At 39.9% G+C, this 12212-nt stretch overlaps 3 non-coding genes across 3 annotated transcripts; all 3 read right to left on the bottom strand.

The window, feature by feature from the left end:
- Window positions 1–2873: 2873 nt before the first annotated feature.
- Window positions 2874–2946, bottom strand: TRNAF-GAA (transfer RNA phenylalanine (anticodon GAA)). Its single transcript has one exon. It is a non-coding gene; the product is annotated as a tRNA-Phe (tRNA).
- A 5737-nt stretch (window positions 2947–8683) lies between these two features.
- Window positions 8684–8766, bottom strand: TRNAL-CAG (transfer RNA leucine (anticodon CAG)). Its single transcript has one exon. It is a non-coding gene; the product is annotated as a tRNA-Leu (tRNA).
- Window positions 8767–10842: 2076 nt separating this feature from the next.
- Window positions 10843–10915, bottom strand: TRNAF-GAA (transfer RNA phenylalanine (anticodon GAA)). The gene has a single exon. It is a non-coding gene; the product is annotated as a tRNA-Phe (tRNA).
- Between the last annotated feature and the right edge of the window lie 1297 nt (window positions 10916–12212).

Genomic DNA, 12212 nt, shown 5'->3' with positions numbered 1-12212 from the left:
TGGGAGAAATGACATGCAGGCTAGATAAGGTTTCTCTCTATGCCAGTCCTTTCACCGAGCTAAATACAACTGTCAGCAAAAAAAGTTGTGGACTGGCTCCGTACCATCCCTGGCCACATTCACCTGTCCACATGTTTGTGGTTAGGTGGTCCTTCCCAGTAAGTGCTGCATACTTGCACTTGCATTCCAAGTAACAGAAAACTAAGCAGATGGTGGCCTCGATCATCATCATGGCCTCACCTCGGCACTATGATCTCTCCTGAAGGAGAAGCCAGGGCCCGCCGGAGGAGTCTCCGTTTCTCTGGTGGGCCCGTTTAACCCTGCCGAAAAGCAGCCCTGGCTAAGAAAAGTGTGGGGGAAGGTTCCCGGACACTCTATAGCTGCTTTTTTAATGTGGATCGGCCATGCTTATGCATGTTATTTCTCAAACTGCATTACAGATCAAGCCATTGTCCAACTCTGTATTCAAGAAAATAAATGCGCAAAGAAAGATGTGTGTGTGTGTGTGTCAAAGCACCACCGACAAGGGCGAATTGATGTTGCACGGGCTGCCATTGCTTCTGCAACAAGCTTCATTACAGGACTTCCTGTGAGAAATGACATGCAGGCTAGATAGGGTTTCCCTCTATGCCAGTCCTTTCACCGAGCTAAAGACAACTGTCAGCAAAAAAAAGTTGTGGACTGGCTCCGTACCGTCCCTGGCCACATTCACCTGTCCACGTGTTTGTGGTTAGGTGGTCCTTCCCAGTAAGTGCACTGAGGAGGGCACGGGTAATGTTGTGGGACCCGTGTTTGTGGAAGGCGGAGGCGATACCGGGAAAAATAGGGGAGTCTGGGGACCGAGTATGGACACCCGGCCGCCACCGGCATGAGGTTGTGAAAAGCTTCCACCTCCACGAGCTTAAAAGGCCACATTTCAAGTGCAAGCAGCTGTCAAAAATTTGGCAGCATAGTATTGCAGCCTGTGGGTCGGTGGCTGGCTGCCTGCTTACTTGTGCTTGCATTCCAAGGAATGGGGTAGGGACAACTGAACGCTGCAGTGGGACAAGGACGTGGATGGTGATTGTTGCAAGTCTGCAACGACAGGTGCATGGCGGGAGGCATCTTCGCATGCGCCAAGGATCACTTATGATAGGCACACTTTTAGGCAGTGACCTGGAAGTCAGAGATGCTTCCAGAGGTCTTCCCCATGCTGTTCCCATGTCTTTTCAGCACTGTATGCATGTGTCTGATGATGTGTCACACACCACATGGCCAGATAAGGTTGTAAAATGTTAAAATTACATTTCCTGGTGAATGCATTTGTCTTGGTTGAAAACAATGCAAAAGTGCAAAAACACATCAAAAACGCAACGTGTGAACATAGCCCAAGGTGTGGAGGAGTATTTTTGGTTTTGGTTATTTATTTTGCCTTCTATACAAGTCATTACCCTGGAAAGTATGTTTCTTAACATATTTACCAGGAAAATCCATTTTGGTTTCGTTTTTGTATGTTTTATTGTGAGTCCGTAAAAGTGGCGTAATACTCTGACAACATTGTTAACAGCAGTGACCTGGGAGTCAGAAATGCTTCCAGGGGTCTTCCCCATGCTGTTCCCATGTCATTTGAGCACTGTTCCCATCGATTTGGGCAATTTTTAGGCTCTATGCAGACCGCCAGGGTGAGCCGCCTGAAAAATGCTCGAGTTTCCCATAGACTGACATTCGGCTCGTTGCTCGGGTCGAGCACCCGAGTATTCCAATTTGCTCTACCCGAGCAACAAGTACCCGAGCATTTTAGTGCTCGCTCATCACTAAAAACTATACCTCTCAAAATATTCTACTTTTAGTGATCGATTTTGAGATTGCCGCCAATAGAGGACCCACAACTAATCAATAACAGGAGAGAAGCTGTACAATTTCTTGAAAAAAATATTGATGTCAGAAGCAGGAGTCGAACCCACGCCTCCAGGGGAGACTGCGACATGAATGCAGCGCCTTAGACAGCTCAGCTATCCTGACTTCTGCTGGTTTGAGTAAATTAACTCTTTCTAAGCTAAGCAGCAGAAAGATGAGCATTACTTGTGATGAAAGGAAATATATCATGATTTATTTTATTTCAATATTCATTTTTAATTCATTAGTGACGGAGCCAATTTTGAGCTTAGCGACCAAAGCCACATTTTTTAAAACTGACACGTGTCACTTTATGTGGTAACAACTCTGGAATGCTTAACATATCCCCGTGATTCTGAAAGTGTTTTTTCGTGACACATTGTACTTTATATTAACAGCAAATTGAGGTCAATATGTTTTTAGTTTTTCTTGTGAAAGTATCTAAAGTTTGCTGAAAATTTTTAAATGTTACCAATTTTTTTACTTTAACTGCTTATATCCTAAAACCAACAAGTCAGACAACCAAACATGTTAATAAATAACATTTCCTATTTGTCTACTTTATGTCAGCATCATTTCCCAAACCTCCTTTTATTTTGTTAAGATGTTAGAAAGGTTAAAATTTAGCAGCAAGATTTAATTTTCTTTTTAAGAAAATTTAAGAAAATTTCCAAGTTCTATTTTTTACAGACCTAGTCAGTTTTGAAGTGACTTTGAGGGGCCTATATTTTGGAAAAACATCACTGGATTCACCCTAAGAACTTGTTCACACAATGCATTCCCAAATAAAAATGACACCGCAGTAAAACTGATGTGCTTTTACAATATTTTTTACGTTTACAGCAAAAAATGCATTGGAAACGCATCATGTGAACCATGATTGCCATTTTTAAAATTATGATATTAAGTGTCTTTATGATCTGTGAATTGTGGAGTCCTGGAAAAAATAAACGCAGAGGAAAATGTAAAAGCATTCTTTAAAAAAATACCTCTCCATATGCCGAAACCCGCGATCGAACCAAGGACCTTTAGATCTTCAGTCTAACGCTCTCCCAACTGAGCTATTTCGGCTGGTGATGAGCTGTAAACTTCAACAGTGTAAACTGAGGTCTAAAAAAGTTTCAATAAAAGAAAATTATATTGTTATATCACCGGCAGTTCTAAAAATTAATTTTCCTAGTGGAAAAATAGAAAAATTCTAGCAGCATATTGACAATAATACAAGAGTGGAGAAGTCAGGGTAGAAATACCCACAATTTGTTACAAGACCTTTTTATTGTAAATAGAACAGACCAAATACTGCGCTTTACTGTACAGAGAAACGCCTTCAAGAGGACCCGTCCCAAGGTCAGAACTGAACAGTTTTTGCCCCTATTTTATTCCCATTGTTCCCCTGAGTTTACCACTTTTTGCTCTTTGAAATTCCCCATCCAGTACCTGAGATATGGGCATTTTTATTTAGCGATAATTTTTTTATGTCTTTTACCAAGGGGGCGTTGCTCGCAGGGTAATAATGCATAGCAGCCTAAAGACACGCCCACAGAGAATCCTGTGAGCCACACCCCTTTGGCAAAGAACAGAAAAATTTTCACTAACATAAAGATCCCAGATCTCTGGAATTGTATGACAGGCTAAAAAAAAAGGAATAATGAGGGGAGCAGCGGGAATAAAACAAGGGGCGAAAACTGGAAACTTTTGACCCGGTGATAGGTCATCTTTAATGGTTTTAAAAACAGCCATAAATCACAACTGCTAAATGATACACTGCACATGTACATGCTTTCTGGAAACAGGATGATCATCTAAGCGTACTGACACGAAGAATAATGCTGCCTTATCACTTTTACCACACGCAGAACGGCATAAAAAAAAACCCAAAAAACAATTCCTGAATTGTTTTTGGTTTTTGTTAAGTTTACCTCCCAAAAAACGGAATAGAAAGCGATCAAAAAATTTCACGTACCCAAAAATGGTACCAATAAAAATGTCAACTCGTCCCGCAAAAAACAAGCTGTCACATGACTCTGTTGGCCGAAATATGGAAAAATTATAGCTCTCAAAATATGGCGATGCAAAAACTAGATTTTGCAAAAAATAGTGTCTTTTAGTGTGTGACAGCTGTCAGTCATAAAAACCCGATATAAATCTGGTATCGCTGTTAGCACACCGACCCGAAGAATAAAGTAATTTCATCACTTATACCGCACAAGGAACGACGTAAAAAATAAATAAAACCAATTCTTCACCTGCTACTGATTTGTTTATTATATCTCCCAATATGCTCACCACACATCTAGATAAGTTCCCCAAGGGGTCTAGTTTCCAAAATGGTGTCACTTGTGGGGGGTTTCCACTGTTTAGGCACATCAGGGGCTCCCCAAATGCAGCATGGCGTCCGCTAATTATTCAAGCAAATTTTACATTCAAAAAGTCAAATGGCGCTCCTTCCCTTCCAAACCCTGCCGTGCGCCCAAACAGTGGTTTGCCTCCACATATGGGGTATTGGCGTGTTCAGGAGAAATTGCACAACAAACTTCATGGTGCAATTTATCCTATTACCCTTATGATAATGCAAAATTAGGGGATGAAAAACATTTTTGTGGTAAAAATGTGAAAATTTTATTTTTACAGCTCAATATTATAAACTTCTGTGAAGCACCTTGAGGTTCAAGGTGCTCACCACACATCTAGATAAGTTCCCTAAGGGGTCTAGTTTCCAAAATAGTCTCACTTGTGGGGGGTTTCCACTGTTTAGGCACATCAGGAGCTCTCCAAACGCAACATGGCGTCTGCTAATTATTCAAACAAATTTTACATTCAAAAAGTCTAATGGCGCTCCTTCCCTTCCGAACCCTGCCGTGCGCCCAAACAGTGGTTTTCCCTCACATATGGGGTATCAACGCGCTCATAAGAATTTGCACAAAAAAATTTGGGGTCCATTTTTTCCTGTTACCCCTGCAAAAATAAAAAAAATTGGGTCTAAAGTAACATTTTTGTGAAAAAAGTTAAATGTTAATTTTTTTCTTCCACATTCCAAAAATTCCTGTGAAGCACCTGAAGGGTTAATAAAGTTCTTGAATGTGGTTTTGAGCACCTTGAGGGGTGCAGTTTTTATAATGGTTCACTTTTGGGTATTTTCTGTCATAAAGACCTCTCAAAGTGACTTCAAATATGATGTGGTCCCTAAAAAAATGTTTTGTAAATTTTGTTGGAAAAATGAGAAATTGCTGGTCAACTTTTAACCCTTATAGCTTCCCAACAAAAAAAACTTTTGGTTCCAAAATTGTGCTGCTGTAAAGTAGACATGTGGGAAATGTTATTTATTAACTATTTTGTGTGACATATCTCTCTGATTTAAGGGCATGAAAATTCAAAGTTTGAAAATTGCAAAATTTTCAAAATTTTTGCCAAATTTCTGATTTTTTCACAAATAAACGCAAGTGATATCAAAGAAATTTTACCACTATCATGAAGTACAATATGTCACGAAAAAACAGTCTCAGAATCAGGGGAATCCATTGAAGCGTTTCAGAGTAATTACTTCATAAAGTGACAGTGGTCAGAATTGAAAAAATTGGCCCGGTCACGAAGGCAAAAACAGGCTCTGGCGCGAAGTGGTTAATTATTGTATTATCTTTAACTGTTGCTTATAACTGTTGTATATGAACCTCTGAATTGTAAAGTGCTCTGGAATATGTTGGCGTTATATAAAGAAAGAATATTATTATTACATCATGTTACTCTAAGATAAAAAAAAACTGCTGACTGATTCACTTTAAATTCTATAAAACCAACAAACAAGAAGCAGCCAGCTATGATACAGAATTCGCTGATGTCTTCATCCCTCAACAGATTTTTTTACAGTTTTGAAATCTGACACTCTGCCCAATCCCAGTATACCACTAGCAACCATTTCAGTGCGCCAAAAGCCAGCGATGGACAATACCTAATTGACCTATTACAGTATGTACAGGTGCTTCTCACAAAATTAGAATATCATCAAAAAGTTAATTTATTTCAGTTCTTTAATAGAAAAAGTGAAACTCGTATATTATATAGAGTCATTGCAAACAGAGTGATCTATTTCAAGTGTTTATTTCTGTTAATGTTGATGATTATGGCTTACAGCCAATGAAAACACAAAAGTCATTATCTCAGCAAATGAGAATAATTAACAAATAATACCAGCAAAGGCTTCCTAGGTGTTTAAAAAAAAGTCCCTTAGTCTATTTCAGTAGGCTCCACAATCATGGGGCAGATTGCTGACTTGACAGATGTCCAGAAGGTAGTCATTGACACACCCCACAAGGAGGGTAAGCCGCAAAAGGTCATTGCTAAAGAAGCTGGCTGTTCACAGAGGGCTGTATTCAAGCATATTAATGGAAAGTTGAGTGTAAGGAAAAAGTGTGGTAGAAAAAGGTGCACAAACAACCGGGATAACCGCAGCCTTGAAATGATTGTTTAGAAAAGACCATTCAAAAATTTGGGGGAGGTTCACAAGGAGTGGACTGCTGCTGGAGTCATTGCTTCAAGAGCCACCACACACAAACGTATCCAGGACATGGGCTACAAGTGTCGCATTCCTTGTGTCAAGCCACTCATGACCAATAGACAACGCCAGAAGCGTCTTACCTGGGCCAAGGAGAAAAAGACCTGGACTGTTGCTCAGTGGTCCAGCTTCACTGTCCACTGTCTCTGAAGAGAGGCAGCAGTGTAAGTGCAGGCCCCGCCCACTGCACTTGATGCTCATTTGCATAACAATTAAACAGTGCATTTCTCTAAAATGTAAACCTAGATTTTCAAAATAATGGTATTTCTGTGATCAGCATTACAGGGACTTTATAAAAATGTCATTAGTTTGGGGTGTAAAACCTGATGAGAGGTTCCCTTTAAGAGCAATATTCCAGATTTCAGTGTAATTATTTGCAGGGATCCAGGTAACATTAAGATGCTGTTTGGCAATAAATCTGCTTTTGCTATTCCTTCCAGTGATTTTCCGATGTGTAAATTTATGACAAGCAAAATGTCAGCACTAATGGGGCCAATGTCTCACTCACATGTCTTACTCTGGGTGCGAATGGAAACAGGATGAAATCTTCACCCATCAGAATTCTTTCTTTTGTTGCAAAGGGGAAGATTGAGGCCTGAATTGGAATCTGTGATGAAACCAATAAACTAGATTATTTTGGCTGGAATCATTTTGGATTTTTCCCAGTTCTGGAGAAGATCCATAGTAATCTGCAGATGGGAAAGCAAAGATAATCTACCTGATCTGCTGATGGGCTGCAGCGTTCACTTGACAAGCAAAGTAACCAGATCCCCAGGTAACACGGCGCTCGGAGAGAAGAAGTTGGGCTTGTTTGGGATTTACAGTTTTTACTTCTTTTATTCTGTACACCGAGAGCATTGAAAAGGGATTTTCCAGTAGTGGACAAACCCTTTGAGGGTATATTCACACATTGCGTTTTTGCTGCCTTTTTATTCTGCAGCAAAACCTGATCTCTTGCCAGGAGGTTTGTTCGGGATTTTTCTTGCTTTTTTGCTTTTCTTTGGTGCGTTTTTTAACTGTCCTTTTGTCTCTTTTATGCATGTACATAAAGTTCAGTGAAAAAAAAGTCTCATTCTGGTTTTGACACAAAAAATGCTGAAAAAACACTGAAAACCCTGACACCTGCGTTTTTGGTGCGTTTTTTCAGCATTTTTTTCATCACCCATTATTTCCAATGTGTGAAAAATTGCTGAAAAAAACACTGAAAGAAGTGACATGCTATATTTTGCAAAAAACCCAACCAAGGCACAAAATCCTGATAAAAAAACATGATATGAGCATGAGATTTCTGGGATCTCATAGACTTTGCTGGTACTGTAAAACGCAACTGAAAATTTGCATAAAGAAATGCATAAAAAAACGTTGAAAAAAACATGATGTGTGAACATAGCTCCAAACCGCTGGACCTTCCCGCCATACATTTTCTACCAAGATATTAACTCTTTGTAGAAGAGTCGATAATACAATCAGCAATACCTGAATTTATAGTAGATAAAGGACAATCACTGGTAAAATTCAAGAAAGTTGCTCTTAGTGCAAACATTACCCTTAACATAATGGAGACAATAAAAAAATGTAGGAAGAAAAAAAATATTGGAGAAAAAGCTTATGAAACACCCCAGATGGGACTCAAGCCCACAATCCCTGGCTTAGGAGGCCAGTGCCTTATCCATTAGGCCACTGGGGCTTAGTGGGGGCTGATTGCTCACATTACCTGGACTTTTTTCACATTTCATAAATCAGTGGAAATGTTTTTTTAGCTGATGTTCCTTTATTCTTTTAATACCACACAGGGATTGGTTTATTTTGTTTGCAGTAATGTAGTAAAGCTCTGTATATCTATATTCCCGTATATACAGGTGTTAGTGCTCACATAACTGCGCTGTAAAGTAAGGAATGTGATCAGACAGGTCGTCACTGATTGTCGATACGATATGGGGTCGGATCACAGAATAGATAGGATTAGGCTTCATCATATCCTCATTATGATATACCATATCAATGGCAGGGATTGGGTTAAAGGTGTTGTCTCACAAACAAATGTTTGTTTAATTCTCGATTCCTTAGATGTCCCTTTAAGAAATCATTGTAGGCTGAAATTAGTTAAAAGAAGCTTAGGGAGAAGAGCTGAAAGTCCGTGGCTCAATGCTGCATTACCATATAAATTCTATATAAGATTTCAGTGTTATTATGTGTTCTAACATGTACTAATCAATTACAGGAGAGAAGCTGTACAATGTCAGGAAGGATAAGAACTGATGTCAGAAATGGGATTCAAACCCACGCCTCCAGAGGAGACTGCGACCTGAACGCAGCGCCTTAGACCGCTCGGCCATCCTGACTTCTGCTGAATGCTGTGAATTAACTGTTTCCAAACCAGTCAGCTACAAGCTGATTAGTGTTTATCATGAATGGAAATGTAGCATAATTTATTTTTATTATTGATCTTTAACCCCTTAGTGACAGAGCCACTTTTGAGATTAACGACCAAGGTCATTTTTTTCAATCTGACAAGTGTCACTCTTTGTGTTAATAATTCTGGAACGCTACAACATATCTTAATAATTTTGAAAGCGTTTATTTGTGACATATTGTCCTTTATGTTAGCGGTAAATTTAAGTCGATATGTTTTTAGCTTTTTTTGTGAAAATATCTAAAGTTTGCTGAAAAGTTTGAGAAATTTGTCATTTTCAAACTTTGAATGCTTATATCCTTAACCCCTTTACAGCCTGGGGTATAATAGTATGCACCAGACTGTCACCCACCGTTCAGCGCAGGCTCCGGTGGTGTGCCCACACTGAATCAGGCACATGTCAGCTGATTTTTACAGCTGACATGTGCCCGCAACAGCCGCGGGTGGAGTCGCGATCCACCACAGCTGTTAACATGTTAAATGCCGCTGTCAAACTCTGACAGCGGCATTTAACAGCGCCGCGCTGGAAGTGCGTTACTTACCCCGCCCATCGGTGACTCCTTCACGTGATCGCAGGTCACTGATGGGTGGGCATGACAACCCTGGGTCTGCAGCAGACCCCAGAGGTTGTCATGTACTGATCGCTATGAGCGCCACCTAGTGGTTGGTGCTCATAAGCACAGGAGCATTTCTGCTACATAGAGGTGATCTGTTCATCACCTCTATGTAGCAGAGACGATCGGTCAGTTGCTGCTTCTAGTATCCTATGGAGACTATAGAAGTATGCAAAAAGTAAAAAAAAATGTTTTTAAAAATATTAAAAGAATAAAAAATATATAAAAGTTTAAATCACCCCCCTTTCACCCCATTCAAAATAAAATAATAATAAAAAAACACATACACATATTTGGTATCGCTGCGTCCAGAATCACCCGATCTATCAATATAAAAAAAGAATTAATCCGATCGGTAAACGGTGTAACGAGAAAAAAATTCTTGAAGATTGAAGATGAAACGGGGCTGGGTCTTTCAGCATGACAATGATCCCAAGCACACCGCCAAGGTAATGAAGTGGCTTTGTAAGAAGCATTTCAAGGTCCTGGAGTGGTCTAGCTAGTCTCCAGATCTAAACCCTATAGAAAACCTTTGGAGGGAGTTGAAAGTCCGTGTTGCCCAGCGACAGCCCCAAAACATCACTGTTCTAGAGGAGATCTGCATGGAAGAATGGGCCAACATACCAGCAACAGTGTGTGCCAACCTTGTGAAGACTCACAGAAAATGTTTGACCTCTGTCATTGTAAACAAAGGATATATAACAAAGTATTGAGAAGAACTTTTGTAATTGACCAAATACTTATTTTCCACCAAAATGTGAAAAAAAAATTCTTTCCAAATCAGACAATGTGATTTTCAGGATTTGATTTCCCATTTTGTCTCTCATAGTTGAGGTCTACCTATGATGGCAATTACAGGCATCTCTCATCTTTTTAAGTGGGAGAACTTGCACAATTGGTGGCTGACTAAATACTTTTTTCCCCACTGTATATGTCTACTTTATGTCAGCATCATTTCCCAAACCTCCTTTTATTTCGTTTGGATGTTAGAAAAGTTAAAATTTAGCAGCAAGATTTCATTTTTTTTTTAAGAAAATTTAAGAAAATTTCCAAGTCCTATTTTTCACAGACCTAGTCAGTTTTGAAGTGACTTTGAGGGTCCTATATTTTGGAAAAACACCACTGGATTCACCCTAAGAATTTGTTCACCCAATACATTCCCAAACAAAAATGACAATGCAGTAAACTGATGCGTTTTTACTATATTTTTTAATTTTGCAAAAAAAAAAAATGCATTGGGAACGCATCATGTGAACACAGTCTTGAACTTTATTTTTATGCTATTCAAATTAGTAAAGAAATTAAAAAATGTTTTTTTCATTGCTTCAAAATTTATTTATTTATATGCAGAAGAATATGTAAAAATATTCTTTAAAAGATCCTTTTCCTCTTGCCGAAACCCGGAATCGAACCAGGGACCTTTAGATCTTCAGTCTAACGCTCTCCCAACTGAGCTATTTCGGCTGGTGATGAGCTGTAAACTTCAACAGTGTAAACCGAGGTCTAGAAAAGTTTCAATAAAAGAAAATTATATTTTTATATCACCGGCAGTTCTAAGGCTGTGTGCCCACGATGCGTTTTTTAAGCATTTCCGCAGCGGCAAAAACGCTGCAGAAATGCTTAACAAACGCTTGGTAGAAGGTCTGCCATGTTCCCCAATGATAATCCGCATGTGCTGTGCACATGCTGCACAAGTTTCCACTGCGGATTATCATTGCGGAAAAAAACGCAGCACTACCAATTATTTTGCGGAAGCGCTGCATTTTCGCCGCCATTGACTTGCATTAGATTGCATGGATTACGCATCACTGTATATGTAGATGCGCATTCCATGCTTTCTAATGTGCGGATGGTACCCGGGTGTAGAGGAGAGGAGACTCTCCTCCGGACCTGGGTACCATAGAAAACTGTAAAAAAAAAGAATAAAATAAAAAATAAATATATACTTACCTTCTGGCGGCCCGCGCTGCGCTCCTCCTCGCATGCTGGCAGCTCGCGATGGACTGAAGGACCTGCGCTGACGTCATAGTCATGTGACGGGTCACGCGACGCTGAAGTTGGCAGGTCCTTTAGTCTACCGCTGCCGGCAAGGGAGAACGGAGGGAAGCAAGACACCGGGGGCCATTAGAGGGTAAGTATATATATATTTTTTTTATTTTTTACCATTCTTTCGGTCACAGTATATAAATCCATGCCGGTTGCATGGATTTATATAGTGTGACCAAGTTGTCAAGCACTTTCCAAGTGATGCTAAAATCGCTTGGAAAGCGCTTGTCAACCCGCATGTGGAAATACAAGTGAAGAACGCTTCACATCCGCATGTCCCTGGCAGGAAAACACATGTACAATCCGCATGTACAATCCGCATGTACAATCCGCATGTACAATCCGCATGTACAATCCACATATACAATCCATATATACAATCCGCATGTACAATCCGCATGTACAATCCGCATGTACAATCCGCATGTACAATCCGCATGTACAATCCGCATGTACAATCCGCATGCGTTTTTTTCTGCCAGGGAGATGCAGAAACGGTCAGGAAAAATCCTGAGCATTTCTGCATTGTGGGCACATAGCCTTAACATTAAATTTCCTAGTGGAAATATAGAAAGTTCTATCAGCATATTGACAGTAATACAAGAGTGGAGAAGTCAGGGTAGAAATAACCACAATTTGTTATAAGACCTTTTTATTGTATTTAGAACAGACCAAATACTGCACTTTACTGTACAGAGAAACACCTTCACGAGGA

This window comes from Phyllobates terribilis, unplaced genomic scaffold (genome assembly GCF_046119375.1).
Source record: "Phyllobates terribilis strain yellow unplaced genomic scaffold, ASM4611937v1 Scaffold_65__1_contigs__length_7625178, whole genome shotgun sequence".
NCBI classification, from domain to species: Eukaryota; Metazoa; Chordata; class Amphibia; order Anura; family Dendrobatidae; genus Phyllobates; species Phyllobates terribilis.
The sequence above is the reverse complement of the archived record's forward strand: the minus strand, read 5'-3'. Positions and strand labels throughout refer to the sequence as shown.